We start from the raw sequence: 18,071 nt of genomic DNA, 5'->3' as shown, positions 1-18,071 counted from the left end.
ATTTCTAAAATTCTGCAACGCAGGATCTCCATGAAGTCCTAGAAAATTCCAAAGGCATGGACTCAGACATGCCCCTTGATAATTCACTGGGTAACTGCCATACTATATCATTGATGATTCTTTGTTAATAAACTTAAGCAATGTCATATTTTATCAATGGTTGTCCCCAAAACAGATAATAAATATGAATGGTGCATAAATCCAATGACCCTCACTGTCAACCTGCCCTTCTTTCTTCTGAAGGCCAAGGCAGCACTAATTAGCATTTGCCTTGCTGCACAGATGCCCTTCTAGGAAGGACATTATACGTGCTCCACATTCTGGGCTTCCAGAAGGAATGATATAATGAAATCACTATTAATTGGAAGAGGCAGAGTGCTTCCCAGATTCAGATTCACATTCTAAATAGCAAAGTTATTGAAGGATTGTACCTTTTAAAGAAAGAATTAAAGCGATAAAAGAGGAGTGGTGAACAAAGAAAACTTTGGCAGTTATTTTCAGGGAGCAGTTACATGGAACACAGTAGCCATGAATCTCAGTACACAAATTCAGGTGTGCAAGAACAAAATTTACATTTTTATAAAACCCAGCTTCTGTTTGAGGTACCGTTCTTGGAGGAAGACAAAATTTAATCTCAGTCAGGTTGGACTTTGCCCTGCACTTCTGCCTCCTCCTTTTTCAAGGCTACTCTGACTTGTGTGGAAGTGACATTCCAAATATTTAACAACCCATAGGACAAGGTCACCGACTGTGGTAGGAGCCTTAAAGACGACCCCCAATTATTTTCACCTCCTAGTTATTATACCCTGTGTAATCTCTCTCCCAATGAATAGGGATTACCTGTGTCATCAGTAGGATACTTCAGGAATGATGGAGTGTGTCTTTGAAGGCTAAGTAATAAAAGACACTATAGCTCTGCCTTGCTCTCTCTTAGGTCACTCATTCTGGGGAAGGCAGATGCCATGTCATTGAAGACATCCAAGCAGCTTCACAGAGAGCTCCACAAGGTGAGGAACTGAGGCCTCCTCCAGCTTGCCAGCTATGTGAGTGACACATCTTAGGATTGGTCCCCCTGTGCCAGTCAAGACTGCAGACCCAGCTGACCTCGTGACTACAAACTCATGATATACCATGAGCCAGAATAGCCCAGCTAAGCTGCTCCCGAATTCCTGACCCACAGAAACGCTGTGAGACAACAAATAGTTATTACTGCTTTAAGCTGCCAATTTTTGGAGTAAAGTGTCATGCAACGTGAGATAACTAATATACCAACCAGTCAGAAAGGATGCAGATGCCAGGTTTAGCGCTTATGTGGCATCCTGGAGGTTCCTCTGCCATCCCAGGCATTAATCCTTTAGTTTGGGGAGGGTAGGTCATTCTGGGTAAATGCCTATCAATGAATATAAAGTACTTTGATAATTTATCAACCACTACAGCCATACCAGTTATATATGAGTCACGCTTATGTAGTCTCAAGGCATTGGGAAGCCTGCCTAGTCTCCCAGTTAGCAATACAGCCCTTGCTTCTCTCCACAAGTGCCTCCGGGTCCTGTGGCTCTCCTGACTACCTTTGGATCACATGGGAATTTGAGATTCCCTCCCTAGGCATACCTTCCAACCTTTTTTTTACTGGGTGCTCTCACCTCCTTGAGGTTCTGACTGGATATATGGCTTTGTCCTTGGGAACCACCAAATTCTGCTTTTATCAGCTCCCCTTGAGTATTCTCTTCCTCTCTACCCCTCCTGCCTCTACTCCCCAGCCCTGTGAGAACAATATTTTAGTCTCAGGGAAAGTTCCCCCACATCCCCAGTGCTTTATTCCCTAGGCGCTGTCTTATTTGTGATTTATCCAGAGGCACCTACTTGTATCCTCTTTGGTGGGTTTTGGAAACCAAACCCAGAAAGATGAGGTTCCTGCCCTCCCAGTTTTCTCCCCAGATACTCTCTTCTTCTGAGACAAAGATTCAGGGCAGGATCTGGAGGAGGATAAGGAAAGTTTCACTCTCAGAAAGACACAGAAACAGAGAGAGACACACGGAGAAAGAGAATATCATTTCTTACCTCAAAAATTTTATCCCACTACCTTGCCTCTAGAGAAATTAATATCTGGCCACTGTTGTACTGGCTGGGACATGATTATTTCATCAAAGTTTAACAGGCTCTAATTATAGCCATTTGCTCTAATTCCATGGTGATAAAGCAGCCCCTTGGTTTGCTTTTCTAAGTACCTAGTTACCTCAAGGGAGATACTTTGCTCACAAAGCATATATGTACTAGTCATGTTTTATATCTCTTTCCTAGAGAAATCCTTGCCTGACTTCCCCAAATCAGGATTAGGTGGCCTGCTCATATGCTCTAGTATTCCCTGCATTTCCGTTTCCCTAAAAGCACTTATTCCACTGTATTACAATCATTACTTACTTGTCTATCTTGAGACTCTACGTTTTATTTGACACCTGTGTGTCATGTTCATGATCTGTTCCCAGAGACTCAATAAGTATTTGTGGAAAGACAGAAGCTCTATTAGAAAAGTGCTCACCAATCTGGGGCTTTATGAACCAGTAAGCTTTCAAGGGCAAAGGTAAGGGGACTGATATACAGTTGCCAACTTTTTATTTTGCTAAGTGAGTACATTAGAAGTAACAACCACAATTTAGCTTCACATCATTCCATCTTAAAACTGCTATTTTAACACTGAAAGAATATTAAGGATTCACTAAAGAACAGTTCCTGAGAAGTAAATTTAACTTTTTACCAGGGACCAGTGACAACTTCTACCTGAATGACAGATACATTTGAGAACTGCTGCTAACTTCTTAAATCCCTTCCTACTCTCAGATAAGGTAAGGCAGTTCGAAATGGTAATTCACTTATTTTCAAGGTGGAACTTCTAGTTGCTTTTTTTTAAAGAAGCACTCCCTAATAGCTAAAAATTATTTCCTATCCTTATTATCTATGTCTTTAAAGAAAAAAAAAGTCATTGAACATCGTGGCACATGATTCTCAGCTGGGACTCATTACCCTCTTCAAGACTTTTTACTCTTTCCCAGTGAATCTCGGAAGGAGTGAACATATTGGAAAGTAAAACTACCGTAATTTTGTTTATTTTAAAAATATGTTTGCAGAAGGGTTGCTCCAGTCTGATGTAAGAAAAAAAAATAAAATTATAGTTGAATTATCACATGCTGCAAAACATTTCATCCAAATTTATTTTGGATATATCTCTTGTCTCATAAATTCAGCAAAATTCATTATGGTTAAATTTTACAGTAAAGCAGAGTAAATGTATTATTTGTGTCTTATTTCACAAATCACAAAAATTCTTCATCTCATTGATAAAACTGAATATATAAAGAGCGTTTTCATTGGAACTGGAGGAGAAGGTACTGTTATCTCTGCAAATAGATGTGGTATCGAAAAAAGGCAAAGACAATAAAGACAACACAGAAGCAGTGTTTCTGTTTTAAATTTCACTTATTTTGAGAATCCATGGGATAAATTACAGCATCCTTTGGGAAAGCAGAGCCATTAAAATTAGGAGATGGAGAAGATGAAATCAATGATGATGTAATCTAGACCCTTGATGACACAGGGCGGACTCCCTTAAAGATCTCTCCTGCATGCTGTGTGTGTTGTAATGCTTCAGGCCAGGAGAAGTTTCTGAATCTGATTTGTGCCTTCACAAATCTATGCTTTCTCTCTATTTTTATTTTACTTTGTATAGTGACTTCCTTGCTGTCCTTAGGAAGAAAAAAAAGGAGGCCTTAATAATCTGGTTTTAGTCTATTTTTTCTTACAATAGTAATACTGAAAGCAAAAGCATGTTATTTTCTATTATAAAACAATTTTGCAGGTAAATTTCACAGCTAAAATCCAGCCTCTCAATAAAATAGTAGATCAAACAATATCCCTGTGCAGGAATTAAAATTAGTAATCTCATGAATTACAGATCTCCATACTGTAAATTCTCAGAGGAATTATGCTTTTTGTTTGTGTTTTTTGCCTCATTGGAATTCGTTGAAAATAAAAGAGTCTACGGCATTTAACTGTAGTTTGAGATATATAACATGTTAAGTCAAACTTGTGAAAACTAATCTATCTTAATGTATTGGTTGCCCCAATTATGATACCACCTAACATAAAATGTAAGGAATAAATTCATTTAGTAGCTAGAAATGGTATTTATGATTATTATCCTTAATCTAGCCTGATTCAATATGAGTAGAGGACATAAGACGTCGGATTTGCACTATATATTTAAAACAATGGGAAATAGTCTTGCAGGTTTTCACTTACTTCATAAATAGCTAGTAAAACCTTTAACCATTAATTCTGAACAAAAGTTTTCCCATTCTAAAATGCTAGAAAATTAGAAACAAAATAAAATTATGTTGATATTTTTTGAGAAGTGTTGATGATAACAGATATTTTTGAACTATCAAGAGCTAAATTTAGATTATCACTTATGAAAATAGTTATAATTGGCAGCATAACATCAATAAGTAGATACTTTAGTGTCAACACAGACAAGATTATCAACCTGAGCTGCATGCTAAGCACAATTAACTAAAAAACAAAAGTTCAACCAGAGTACATTGGTCTGATTTTGAGAGTTCTTTTCCAAAAAATTACAGTCACATAAGAGCAGTTATATGAAATTAACTTAGATAGGCAATTTTTTTCTAATTAGAAAAGATGAAGAATTTTTTAATTTAAGGAAGAAAAAGTATGTATTACTCAATAAAATATAAAAACTTTTTGCTGGAAGACTCAGGTACCTGAGTTTCTGAAATGTATCTGAGTTACCAGTGGCCAAACCTATGAGGAGACATAGATTTTGTTTGTTTGTTTGTTTTTAAAATATTTTATTTATTTATTTTTGACTTCATTGGGTCTTCATTGCTGCACGCGGGCTTTCTCTAGTTGTGGTGAGCTGGGGCTACTCTTTGTTGCAGTGCACAGCCTTCTCATTGTGGTGGCTTCTCTTGTTGCAGAGCACGGGTTCTAGGCACACAGGCTCAGTAGTTGTGGCTTGCAGTCTCTAGAGCACTGGCTCAGCAGTTGTGGCGCATGGGCTTAGTTGCTCCATGGCATGTGGGATCTTCCTGGATCAGGGATTGAACCGGTGTCCCCTGCATTGGCAGGCGGATTCTTAACCACTGTACCACCAGGGAAGTCCCTGTTTGTTTTTTGAGAGTAATGGATATGTTTATTATCTTGATTGCAGTGATGATTTCACAACTGTGAATGTCAAAACTATTCAAATGGTATTTTATATACATTCAGTTTATTGTATTATAAATGAATTATACCTCAGGCTGTCTGAAAATGGAATAAGAACTACATGAAATTCTTTAGATTCTTCTTGAGGAGACATAAGTTTTTGAAGAAATTGTCACTAAAGGAATAAAAGCCAAGTGAATTGTAACTATGCAAATAAAGATCTGAATAAATATATGACACAAATATAAGGACATGACATTTCTCACAGTTACTGCCCCCAAAAAAGAACTCTACTAAATACTTGTTTTTTTCAGTTGCAGTCAATATACTAAAACACTGATATTCCTTGGAATTCTAAAACTTTGACTTCATTTCTGGCTTTACAAATTATTAATAATATAACTTTATGTAAGTCCCTGATATCTCATTTGATAGAAAATAATAATACCTACCTCAGAGGTTATTTAGAAAATTAAATGTGATAATTGCTGTGAAAGCATAGCACAATACCTGACATGAATACAATAAATTTTAAGTGGTTAAAAATAATCACTCTGCTAGTGGGAAGCAGCCGCATAGCACAGGGAGATCAGCTTGGTGCTTTGTGACCACCTAGAGGGGTGGGATAGGGAGGGTGGGAGGGAGGGAGATGCAAGAGGGAAGAGATATGGAGACATATGTATATGTATAACTGATTCACTTTGTTATAAAGCAGAAACTGACACACCATTGTAAAGCAATTTTACTCTAATAAAGATGTTAAAAAATTTTTTTAAAATAGGGCTTTCCTGGTGAAGCAGTGGTTGAGAGTCCGCCTGCCGATGCAGGGGACATGGGTTCGTGGCCCGGTCCGGGAAGATCCCACATGCCGCGGAGCGGCTGGGCCCATGAGCTGTGGCCGCTGAGCCTGTGCGTCCAGAGCCTGTGCTCCGCAAGGGGAGAGGCCACAGCAGTGAGAGGCCCGCGTACCGCAAAAAAATAATAATAATAATAAAATGAATAAACAAAAAATAAAATAAATAATCAGTCTGATGAAGTCATCATTTCATAGACTAGTTCTATTTTCTTTTCCATTCATCATTCAGTTCTAGTACAGGATAATGTAGCAAACTGTGTAATATTTCCTTAATGACAGTTAAATGGAAGCCTGATATAGATTTGAAAATAATATCTTGGAGGAAGCAAAGGTAATTTTTATTTTTTACATTTTTATGCACACTTTACTAATCCATCTACTTTAAATTTGTAAAATCTGCAGGCAGCTGTCTTGAATGTTTAACAAAATATCCAAGAAGCCCAAATGGTTTCTTAAATTTATAAAATAAGCAACTACCTACTCGAAACAAACTTATGAAGATGTGGAATGCAATGAGATTATAATCACACCTGTCTCACATCTTTTCCCACACATAACCTAAAATTGAACCTCTTTAACCCATAAAAACACTGCTGATAAACCCTGCTAACATACAGTATTTCTTTTTCTCTTCTCTTTGGAATTTCTCCTTGATATCCTTAGGGAAAAAGCCAAGATATGAGTATCATTTAACATAATTTTAATTTTGTTTTATTTTTTTCAGCTTTAAAAGGAAATGAAAGCAATTTTCAAGAAATGAACATATGGGATATTTTTATGGGGGCTAATATAATGCTAGTTCAAATAGCTTGTGTTTTAAAAATCTAATGTATTTCTTCCAGCCCATCACTCATCATCCTAACCCTATTCCTCATTACTTACCTACATAGGATATAAAATAGGTGGGGATATAAGAATTGGTTTCCCATAGTTGGAAACAAAAATGTAATTTTTAATCCTTTAATAGTAAGTGAAGCACCAATAGCTTGAACAATAACTTCTGGAAATTCTGGAAAACTTTTCCTGTGACACAGGTCTATTCTCATACCACTAACAGCCATAATGAAAATCTTCAAATAACAACTTACATCACAAGGTAATCATATTGACCAAAAATACAGGTCAGTTGTGGGAATGTCTGAAAGAGGGAAAATAGGACTAAGAAAGTTTCCTATAACTCCCCTGATTTAGAATTCTAACATATACATGTGAAATAAAAATTATTCAAGAATGAGAAGAGAGACATACATTTCTCTTTACACATTTTTTTAAAATAAATTTATTTATTTATTTATATTTTGGCCGCGTGGGTCTTGGTTGCTGCGCGCGGGCTTTCTCTAGTTGTGGCAAGCAGGGGCTACTCTTCATTGTGGTGCACAGGCTTCTCATTGCGGTGGCTTCTCTTGTTGCGTGGCACCAGCTCTAGGCGCGTGGGCTTCAGTAGTTGTGGCTCATGGGCTCTAGAGTGCAAGCTCAGTATTTGAGGCGTATGGGCTTAGTTTCTCTGTGGAATGTGGGATCTTCCCAGACCAGGGGTCGAACCTGTGTCTCCTGAATTGGCAGGCGTATTTTTTTTTCTTTTTTTTTTTTGGTACACGGGGCCCTCACTGCAGTGGCCTCTCCCGTTGCGGAGCACAGGCTGCAGACGCGCAGGCTCAGCGGCCATGGCTCACGGGCCCAGCCACTCCGCGGCATGTGGGATCTTCCCGGACTGGGGCACGAGCCCGTGTCCCCTGCATCGGCAGGCGGACTCTCAACCACTGCGCCACCAGGGAAGTTCTCTCTTTACACTTTTCACATTTCACTACATCATTTGGGATACCTGTCATTCACTCGAATTTACTGAGTAGACACCCCTACTGAGTAGACACTTTTGTTTGGAGGAACTGGGATAGGGATTGAAAGAAACCTTTTGAGTTCTTATCAAGAGAGCTGAAAAGATAAAGCAAACCTGTTAGTTTGCCTGTTTGTCATCTCTTCTCTCTTCCCATAATCCTTGCTGAGTGAGCATGGGGTCACATGACAGCTCACACACACACACACACACACACACACACACACACACACACCATTCACCCCACCAGATAGACACAGCCGAGGCTGATTGGATCAATTGTAGGCACCTGACTCAAGCTGAGCCAATCAGATTCATCTTCCAGGCATTTGGAATTAGGACTTAGGAATTCTTGTCACAACTTCGGAACATTTAGAGAGATCACCCAAAGCTGACCCTAGGGGCCATGTTTGGGCTAGTATAAGTGAAACAGGGAGATGTGCTCCATAGAGAAAAAGTAGTGATTGAGGTGCATACAAGGATGAAGAAATGAGAGTCTCTATGGCCCTGGAGAGAGAGAATAGAGAGAATGAAGTCAGCAGCCTTGGATTTTGATGGCATTCTCTTTCCTTGTTCCATTCTCTCATAAAACTTGCCCTTGAGTTTTTAAATAGTGTTTTACCCTTTAAATAAGTTCCCCATCATTACTTAGCTAGTTTCAGTGAGTCTCTGTTCCTTACAACCAATGACTAAGGTAGGAAGTGAGCTGTTCCCTAGCCTCACTTTGAAAACAAAGTTTTGCAGAGATATACTGTTACAGAGTTACTCTTATTAACTTGGTAGAATGCTGTGTGTGACAGTTTGGATCTTTTGTTCTTGTTTTCAAAAAATTAGTATGTATTTTATGTAAACTTAAAGATACCAAACAAAAGCATAAATTTCATAAATCAAGGCACTAACATAATGTGAAAATAAGAGAAGTATCATTTGACTGTATTTTTAAAATATGATTACAAATAGGGTCCGGCTTTACACTTAAAAGTTCTTTTGTAATATTTAAATTTTGCATATATATGAAATGTCTAAGTCTTGACTGTTCATTTTCCAGTCTCTCTTACCTTTTATTATAATCTTGGTTTTTCCCTTTTGTATTAATTTTACTTTTCTTTTTTTAATTATTTATTTTTTTGACTGGATTGGGTCTTCGTTGCTGCATATGGGCTTCCTCTAGTTGTGGCGAGTGGGGGCTACCCTTCATTGCGGTGGCTTCTCTTGTTGCGGAGCACGGGTTCTAGGCATGCGGGCTTCAGTAGTTGTGGCACATGGGCTCAGTAGTTGTGGCTTGCAGGCTGTAGAGCACAGGCTCAGTAGTTGTGGCACACAGGCTTAGTTGCTCCGCAGCATGTGGGATCTTCCTGGGCCAGGGCTTGAACCCATGTCCCCTGCATTGGCAGGCAGATTCTTAACCACTGTGCCACCAGGGAAGTCCCTGTATTAATTTTAGTTAGATTTTTATTTTTATCAAATGTACATACATAGTTTTTATTAAGGCAAATTTTACTGAAAGAATTATAATAATGCCAATCCTCCTCTCCCAAACCAAACACTGAATTTTTCTAAAAATTTGTTTTCTCTAGTACTTTCATATTTCTAAATAACATATTTTACTGCTATCTCTGTGTAGCAATGTTATTTTTCCCACTGCCTCCATTCCCCTTCCCCAGTCCTTCCTATACAGGGTTTACTTTATTCTGATTGTCTAAATATATTTTGTCACTCTAGGTCAAGTAGAACAAAAAAGGATATTTTGCACAAGTAGGACACTGCAACTACTCGTTCCTTCCTGTACAAGCCTTTATTTTTTCCTGGAATTAGTAACTGCCTAAAGTTTTCATTTGTCAGTTTTTTTTTTTTTCATTTGCCTAAATTTACTGTAGTTTTTCAGTACTGTTTTTCAAGTGTTGAATTATCAATTTCTTCTTCCTTTGCTTTTATTTTTCTTATATCTCCCTGTTCCAATCTGGACTGGTATCTACACATTTTAGTTCTGGGGAATTTTCTTGTGTAATTCTATAGATGATTTCATTCTCTCTGTTTTCTTGTTTGGAAATTGGATCTTTTGTTGGATCCTCTAAGTTCTTTACTTTTCATCTCTTGTTTCCCATCTGCTTGATCTTTTTGTTCTATCAGCTGGGAAATTTCTTCAATATTATCTTCCAAATCTCCTACTGAATTGTTAATTTTGCCTATCTTATTTTTTATTTCCAATAGTTTTTCTTATTCTCTGTTCTGTTTTTATAGCATGTTTGTTCTTGTTTTATGCTTATAATAATCATCTGTTATTTCTTTGAGAATATTCCTTAAAGTATGTTTTACCACTTTTACTGTGTCTATTTTCTTTATGTAATTTATTTTCTCTTTATCTAGTCCAATGTCTGTCTTTCTTGTTGCGGACTGTCCTCAAATGTCTTATGATGCTTAATTGTCTGTTTCATATTTAAGCATAAGAGCCTAGAATGCCATAGGGAAGCACAATATGTTTGTGAATAAGGTGCCTCAACTGTATAATGATTGGTAATGAACCTCCTTTTCTTTTTTCATTGGAATCTCTCAGTCATCTGTTTCAATAGGTGTTTTCTTTGGGGTCATTTGCTTCTCCAGAGAAGTATTCTCTTTTTTTTTTTTTTTTTTTTTTTTTTTTTGCGGTACGCGGGCCTCTCACTGTTGTGGTCTCTCCCGTTGCGGAGCACAGGCTCTGGACGCGCAGGCTCAGCGGCCATGGCTCACGGGCCTAGCTGCTCCATGGCATGTGGGATCCTCCCGGACCGGGGCACGAACCTGTGTCCCCTGCATTGGCAGGCAGACTCTCAACCACTGTGCCACCAGGGAAGCCCGAGAAGTATTCTCTTATTCTCCCACATGGGAGGGTACATACCTCAATCCTATGTTCCAGGAACAGGTAGAGAAGGGTAGCTAGAGTCTTACCAATCAGTACAAAAATTTGGACTTAGTCATTTTGGCTTCAGCCCCATTTCCCATACTGACTAGTGTCCAGAGCTTCTTAGATGTGGTATTTCATCTAGAAGCTAAAATATTGGTACTCTTCAAGTTAGAAGATGGGAAGAACATAAAGAAAGATTTACTTAGAGGTGTGGGGAGTAGATGAAATCCAAGGGTCTAGCCACTTTCAACCACTCTCCTTGTTCTCAGCATTGAGCTTCACTACCACCTCCCCCAGTGCCTTGTGCTTCCATGTCCTAAACCTTTCCAGGTTTCTGTAGGGAAAATTAGACTAAAAAGAGAACAGGGAGAAGGAGAAAGAGGAGAAGAGGAGGAAGAAAAAGAGAAGAAGGAGATGAAGGAGAAGAAATGTGTTTCTCATGGATAACCGTTTGTCTAGGCACCCAGGTTATAGCTTCCTTTATTGAACACCACTATCCATCTGCTTTTCATCTCCCAAAGAATTCTGTTGAAATTCCTCATCATATCTTCCTTCTTTTTTTTTGTTATATATTTTTTGTCTGTTTTTACTCCTTTACTTACTTTATTGGGGCTTCAGGAGAATGAGGAAATAGAGGCATGTTCAATCACAAGTTTTCTCCTTACTTCATGTAGAATAAATTCAGATTCCCTTCTAAAAGATGCTTCTGCTCATTGCTCTTGCCCGGTCCTGAGTTTATCCCCAGGGCATAATACTTTAGGGATTTCAACCTGAAAAAAATAGCCTGAAGAATTTTCCTGAATTTACATAGAGAAACTTCAACTATAATGTCCTATAGCTTCTCACCCAAAAGCATAGTATTAGCTAATCAACAGGAAAAAAACACACCATAATAGTGGAAGCCACAGTTAGCAGAGTTGTGAATTTTGAGGCAGTGAACTCGCAGGCTCAATGAGTGGAACAGTGATTCAGTTAATTTGATCAATCTGAGTGGTGGAACTCTAGGGACATCCCCAGAGGAGGAGAATGCCATGTGTTTGCCACTGATCTTATGAAATGTGGGTCTGCTCTTTAAACTGCAACCTTAAAAATACAGTACAGAATTTTAGTTTACTAAAGTTACTCTCTACCACTGGGAGCCACCTGGACTTCTACACATTGGCCAAAGCTTTCAAATTACTTTATCAGAGTCTGAGAAAAGTATGATTGTAAATTATTTGCTAATGTAAGTATTCAGATTAGTTAGGAAGATAGCTTAGTTTAATTTACCAAAGCCTGTCCTTTCTTCTTAATTTCACCCTGCTTCTGCCACTGTATTGTAGATGCAGGCAAACATTCTTATGGTCCTTGAAAAAGCATTGTGCAACTTTAGGCTTAGGTCATTCTTTTAGAAAAACTTATACTGACTTTTTAAGTCTCCAAAATCCTCATACACATGAATTTCCACCCGCTATTTTCTTTTTTAGATGTCACATAGTGTAGTTTCATGGCCATTAAATGAAGAATAAGAAAAGTTTTAGATATAGCCATAGTTTCTAATTTCTATGAGTATGAATTTCCCAGGAAAAAATATGTGAAAGTGCCTTGTAAATTATAAAGAAATTTGTATAATCCATTCCACCATTTTTAGTTTTTCAAAGAACACTGAGTGATGATTCTGTTTAAAATGGTAAGGAATAAACATTTAATCATTATAATAAAAAGAATTTCAGTGGATTAATTTGATGGGCCTACCTTTTAATTATTATGACTACATAAAAGAAAAATACCCTAAGGCCTTCTCCAAGTTACACATTTTCCCTGTAACTAACTATAGTGTTTGTTATATGCTGAATTATGCCCCCCACCCCAAATTTATATTCTGAAGCTCAATCCAGTACCTCAGAATTGACTGTATTTGGAGATAGGACCTTTAAGGAGGTAATTAAGTTAAAATGGGTTTGTTAGGGTGGACCCTAATCCAATAGGACTGGTGTCCTTACAAGAAGAAGAGATTAAGACACAGAGGGAAAACCAGGTGAAGGCAGGGAGAAGGTCACAACCCACAAGCCAAGGAGAGAGGCCTCAGAAGAAACAAGCCTGCAGACAACTTGATCTTGGACTTCTAGCATCCAGAATTGTGACAGAGTAATTTTCTGTTGTTTAAGCCACTCAGTCTGTGACATTTTGTTATATCAGCACTAGAAAACAAATACACTGTTTAAGGCAAAAAAAAAAAGAGAAATGTAAGGCCACAGCACATGTTGTCCCAGGATAATATATAGTCCTTCTTAGAAATTTTACTAATATACAGAAGGCAATTTTTCCAGAAACATGAGAAGTGTGGTAATTTTATTAATTTAATGTTGTTTTTCACATTATTCTTAATTGTGTTTATTTTAGTTTAAATTCTACTAATAGGTAAGTTGGCAGTGTTTTGTATTGCACTGGCCAAAAAGTTTGTTCAGTTTTAAATAAAAATAAAAAACATTTTTCATTTTCACCAAGAATTTTACTGAACAGTGTATTCACTAACCGAACAAACTTTTTGGCTAACCCAATACCTCAGGAATAAAACTGCTGTATAGTCATACATTCAGTAGCAGCATCAAAACACATGTGGGATTTGCTTTGGGTTTTTTTTTTCTGTCATACCAAATAAATTTACTGGACGAAAAGCTCAAATATAGCTAGTATGCAAGCCATTCTGTTGGCTTGCATATATATTTCATTTTATATATTAAATATATATATATATTTATATATATACATATATAGTCAATAAATTACAAATGTAAATAATAGAGAGTAACAAGAATGGTATCTTGGCATATCCCATTAATAGAATGCCCTTATGAAGTATGATGGTTACTTTTTTCTTAGTTAAGTAAAACAGTAAAAAGATTTGGAATGTCTACAAAGGACTAGGCAGGAGATACAAACTTAGAAGTCACTGTTTTTGAAAAACAAGGTAGTTTCTCATTTATATTTAAGACAACTTGAATTTTTGAAACTGTATTGTAGTTCTGATATTTTCATTATTAATATTTAGCTTATTATTTATTGATAAGTCAATGAAAATATTTGTAATGTCTAAATAATTTACTAATATCCTCTTACTTGTTCCAAATTATGAATCATAAGAAAGAGGACAAGTGTATTTTATTTACCCAATATAACAAATGCTAAATACTGTCTCCCTGAATATTGAAATACAATCTCCCTGCATATTCTTTACCCCAGGGTGTTACCAGAGTAGTGCCCTAGGGTAAAGAGTATGAAGGGAGATTATATTTTACGTAAGTAGTATGGAGTAAAAAGAATATTATCTTGGCATATCCCTGTTAATGGAATGTCCTTAAGAGGTATCCTAATTACTTTTTCACGGTTAAGGAAAACAGTAAAGAAGCCTTGGAACGTCATATATGAATCTGCGTTATTTCTGCCATTTGGATGGTATTGCAGCACAGTGGAATTGCTTGAGCTGCAAGCAAGTTTTTTGGACTGAAAGGAGATATTCTCAAATCTAGAAAGTACCGTTTAGTATGTATAAAAATAAAATATGTACAAAAATAAAAAGGAGTTAACTTACTTTTAAAATAATGAACTCATAAGTCAAATATAAAATATGAACCTAAGAAAAGTAATAGTAATAAATGAGCAAAAGCAGTTTTCTGTAAACAGTGTATATTCTGATTTCTCTCTTGTTCCTATTTGTGAGTTGTTCGTGCTCCTAAAGGCAACCCCCGCACTTGATCACTAGATTCCCTGCCCTTTCTTCAAGTCAGCTTGTCATTTCGGCAATTCTTCCTTCTCCATCGTTATTTCTCTTTTTTATGGATCGTAAGTACAAAACATGTTGTAGTTTCTCCCATCAGACTTTTATAAACCTCTTTCCCCTGGTATCTCTTATCAAGGACACAAATGACCTTCACCTTTCTAAAGCCAGTGGTTCATTTTCAGTCCTCATTTTACTTGAGCAGCATTTTAAACTGTGGCTTCCAGGGCATTCACTCTCTTGGTTTTCCTCCTACCCTACTGGCTGCTTTTTCTGAAACTCCTTTATTTGATCCTTCATATCTTTTTGACAAAGCAATGTTCGAATGCCCCAAAGCTACATCATTGAACATCTTCTCTATAATCTCATCCAGATACATAGCTTTAGATGCCATATATCTGCTGGTGACTTCTTAGTTTGTATCTCCCCTCCTAGATCTGCCTTCTGACTTCAGACTCATATATCTAACTACCTACTTGACATCCTTAACTGGATGTCTAAAAATCATCTCATACTTGACATGACTAAATGGAACTCCTGATATTACATTCTTCAATCTCCATCTAAGACAGCATCTCCCATAGTTTCTCCTTTATCAGTAATAGCAACTCCATCCTTTCAGGTGTTCAACCCAAAAAACCTTATAGTCTTTCATATCTCACATCCAACCTGTCAGCAAATCTTGTTGACTTTGCCTTTGAAATACATCCAGACTTTAACCACTTCTCACCACATCTGTGTCTCACCTGGATTATTGCAACTGCCTTCTCACTGGTTCCTGCTTAACCCCTTGCTCTCTTATAGTCAATATAAAAGTCCAAATGGGCCTTTTAAAAGATAAGTTAGATCACATCATTTTACTCAAACATCTTGCAACAGCTTCTGTTTCATTATAAAGATAAGACCTTACAGCAAGCTGCTCTTCTAATACCTTCCTATTCTATTGCATGTTAATCCTCCATCCCCCTCCTCTAGCCCCATTGGCCGCCTTGTTCTGGCCTCTTGTTTATGAAACCTGCTAGAAATGGTACCACCTCAAGCTTTTGTACTTGCTTTTCATTCCGCCGAAAAAGATCGCTTCCCTGCATCCCCCTACCTTCCCACCATGTCCCTGTCCCCCACTCCCCAATCATTATGTGGATTATTCTTTCTGTTTCAAATCTTTGCTCCAATGTCACCTTCCTAGTGAGACCTTCCCCATTGACCCTATTTAGGGTAACTCTCCTTCTACCCAACTCTTGGCAATTAGCATACTTCTCTGTTATTCCATACCACTTCTCATCATCTGATGTGATGCATAGTTTTGCTTATTTCGTTTTGTATTCTCTGTCACCCTTCTCTGTCACTAGAATGTGAGCCCAGAAAGGAGGAATTATTGTCTGTTTTGTATTGCTTGTATCCTTACAGCCTAGAAGAGTTCCTGGTAGACCGTTAATAATTTTTTTAAATAAATTAATATACACGGTTTTACTCTTTATTTTTTGCCTCTTCATAACTAGATTTTAAATAACCATAGTCTGCTTTTATTTTGATAAATTACAGCCAATTTATTTTGTATGTTTCTCTCTATTACCCATAATCTAGTCATAGATTTTCTTTTTAATCATAGGATAATAGATTTTTAGAACTAGAACGGACCTTTTAAGGTGAAGAAAATTATTTGGTCACAGTGGACTGTTATTGAACCTCTTTGGGCCTTAGTTTCTTTATCTGTAATTGAATAAGTCAAAGTCAGGTTGTAAATCCAGCTCAAGTTTTAAATCAATATTCAACTCGTATATCACAACACTAGGAAGGTTCATATTTAGTTTTTTTTGTGTGTGCAATATACCTGAAAGTCAATCACTTTTCACTAGAAATCATTTTCCATGAAGGAAAAATTCCTTCCAGTAGTTTGGGAGGGACAGAGGAGAGTGAGGGAGTTCAGGCTGGATGTCTTTATTTCGTTGGTAAATTGGGAAGTGAGATCTTCAACTAAAAATAAGAAGGATAAGAATAGGAATGGGCATTTGAACAGAATGGAAAAGATCAATGAGTGTGAACAGTAAGGTGGAGAATTTACTGAGTTACTTTTGTTAAATGTATATAAATCATGCAAATGCTTTTTCAAGGGAAAATCTATTGAGAGTGGCATGGACATAAATGCACCAGATGTAAAATAGATAGCTAGTGGGAAGCAGCCGCATAGCACAGGGAGATCAGCTCAGTGCTTTGTGACCACCTAGAGGGGTGGGATAGGGAAGGTGGGAGGGAGACCAAGAGGGAGGAGATATGGGGATATATGTATACATATAGCTGATTCACTTTGTTATACAGCAGAAACTAACACAATATTATAAAGCAATTATACTCCAATAAAGATGTTAAAAAAATAGCAATAGGAAATTACAGCAGTTCTTTATAAGAAAAATACAAATTAAAATATTTTTAAAGATTTAAAGAGGGCTTCCCTGGTGGTGCAGTGGTTGAGAGTCCTACTGCCGATGCAGGGGACACGGGTTCGTGCCCCGGTCCGGGAAGATCCCACATGCCACGGAGTAGCTGGGCCCGTGAGCCATGGCCGCTGGACCTGTGCGTCCAGAGCCTGTGGTCCGCAACGGGAGAGGCCACAACAGTGAGAGGCCCGCGTACGGCAAAAAAAAAAAAAAAAAAAAAAAAAAAAGATTTAAAGAAATAGTGCACCTAAGTAACTTTGATATCACTAAAAGAGCTTCATATTTTTTATTATTAACTATCTTCAAATTTTTAACATACTTTAGGTATCAAAAGTAAGATACTGAGCTTTTAATCTTATAAAATCTTTCATATGTTTTGACAATTACAGCTTTGGAGGGAATTGTACTTTCTGGGCCTTGGAAACAATTACAGTTTCTTGAAATTCTATTTAAAAAATTCTCCCATCTACCTATTCCCAAAATCTGAAATTATGAACATTTAATTCTCTACTATTCTAATTCTTTCATTGGTTAAGCAGTTTTTGAGAATCTCCTGCCTTTTTCATACTGCAGGGGATTGTAAGAAATAATAATGTATAAATATTGTTTTATGTGTCATGCTAGTAATTTGAGAAGGATTCTTATCTGGAACAACACTTAAATGTTTTCTTAACAAAACCCAGAAAGAATCTCTCCTTCAATCTCTCCTCACTCTCAATGTCCACTCAGTCTTCAAATAATATCAAATCTACCTTCTAAATATTTCTATCATATGTCTTCTCTTTTCCATGTCCATTACCACTACCAAGTTTACACCCTATTTATTTCCCACCTCAGAGACCACAAGGGCCTCCTAACTGCTTTCTCTGTTTTAGTCTTACCTCTTCAGTAACCTCCACATTGCAATTAGAATTTCCTTGTAAAACTTAAATCTGACATCATTCCCCTGATTAAAATCTCCACAAACTCTTTGTATCCCAACGATACTGAACCACTTGAATATTCTCTCAAAGATATCGATAATATAATCTCATGCTTCTGCTGCTGCAGTGCCCCTCCCTCCCCCTGTCCCACATTCTATGCCC

General features: G+C 37.3%; 1 long non-coding RNA gene across 2 annotated transcripts in view; it reads left to right on the top strand.

Moving 5' to 3' along the window:
- The first annotated feature begins 933 nt into the window (after positions 1-933).
- LOC116742523 overlaps positions 934-18,071 on the top strand; it is a 104,998-nt gene continuing 87,860 nt past the window's right edge. The window contains exons 1-3 of one of the 2 annotated variants that reach the window (XR_004346485.1): positions 934-1,007; positions 2,759-2,843; positions 6,005-6,037. This is a non-coding gene — a long non-coding RNA (uncharacterized LOC116742523). Of the gene's footprint in view, positions 1,008-2,758; positions 2,844-6,004; positions 6,038-18,071 lie in introns of those variants that run through there. The other variant, XR_004346484.1, reaches the window with a different exon arrangement.

This window comes from Phocoena sinus, chromosome 17, assembly GCF_008692025.1.
Source record: "Phocoena sinus isolate mPhoSin1 chromosome 17, mPhoSin1.pri, whole genome shotgun sequence".
Taxonomy (NCBI): domain Eukaryota; kingdom Metazoa; phylum Chordata; class Mammalia; order Artiodactyla; family Phocoenidae; genus Phocoena; species Phocoena sinus.
Note: the sequence above shows the minus strand (reverse complement) of the source record. Positions and strands in the feature narration are given on the sequence as shown.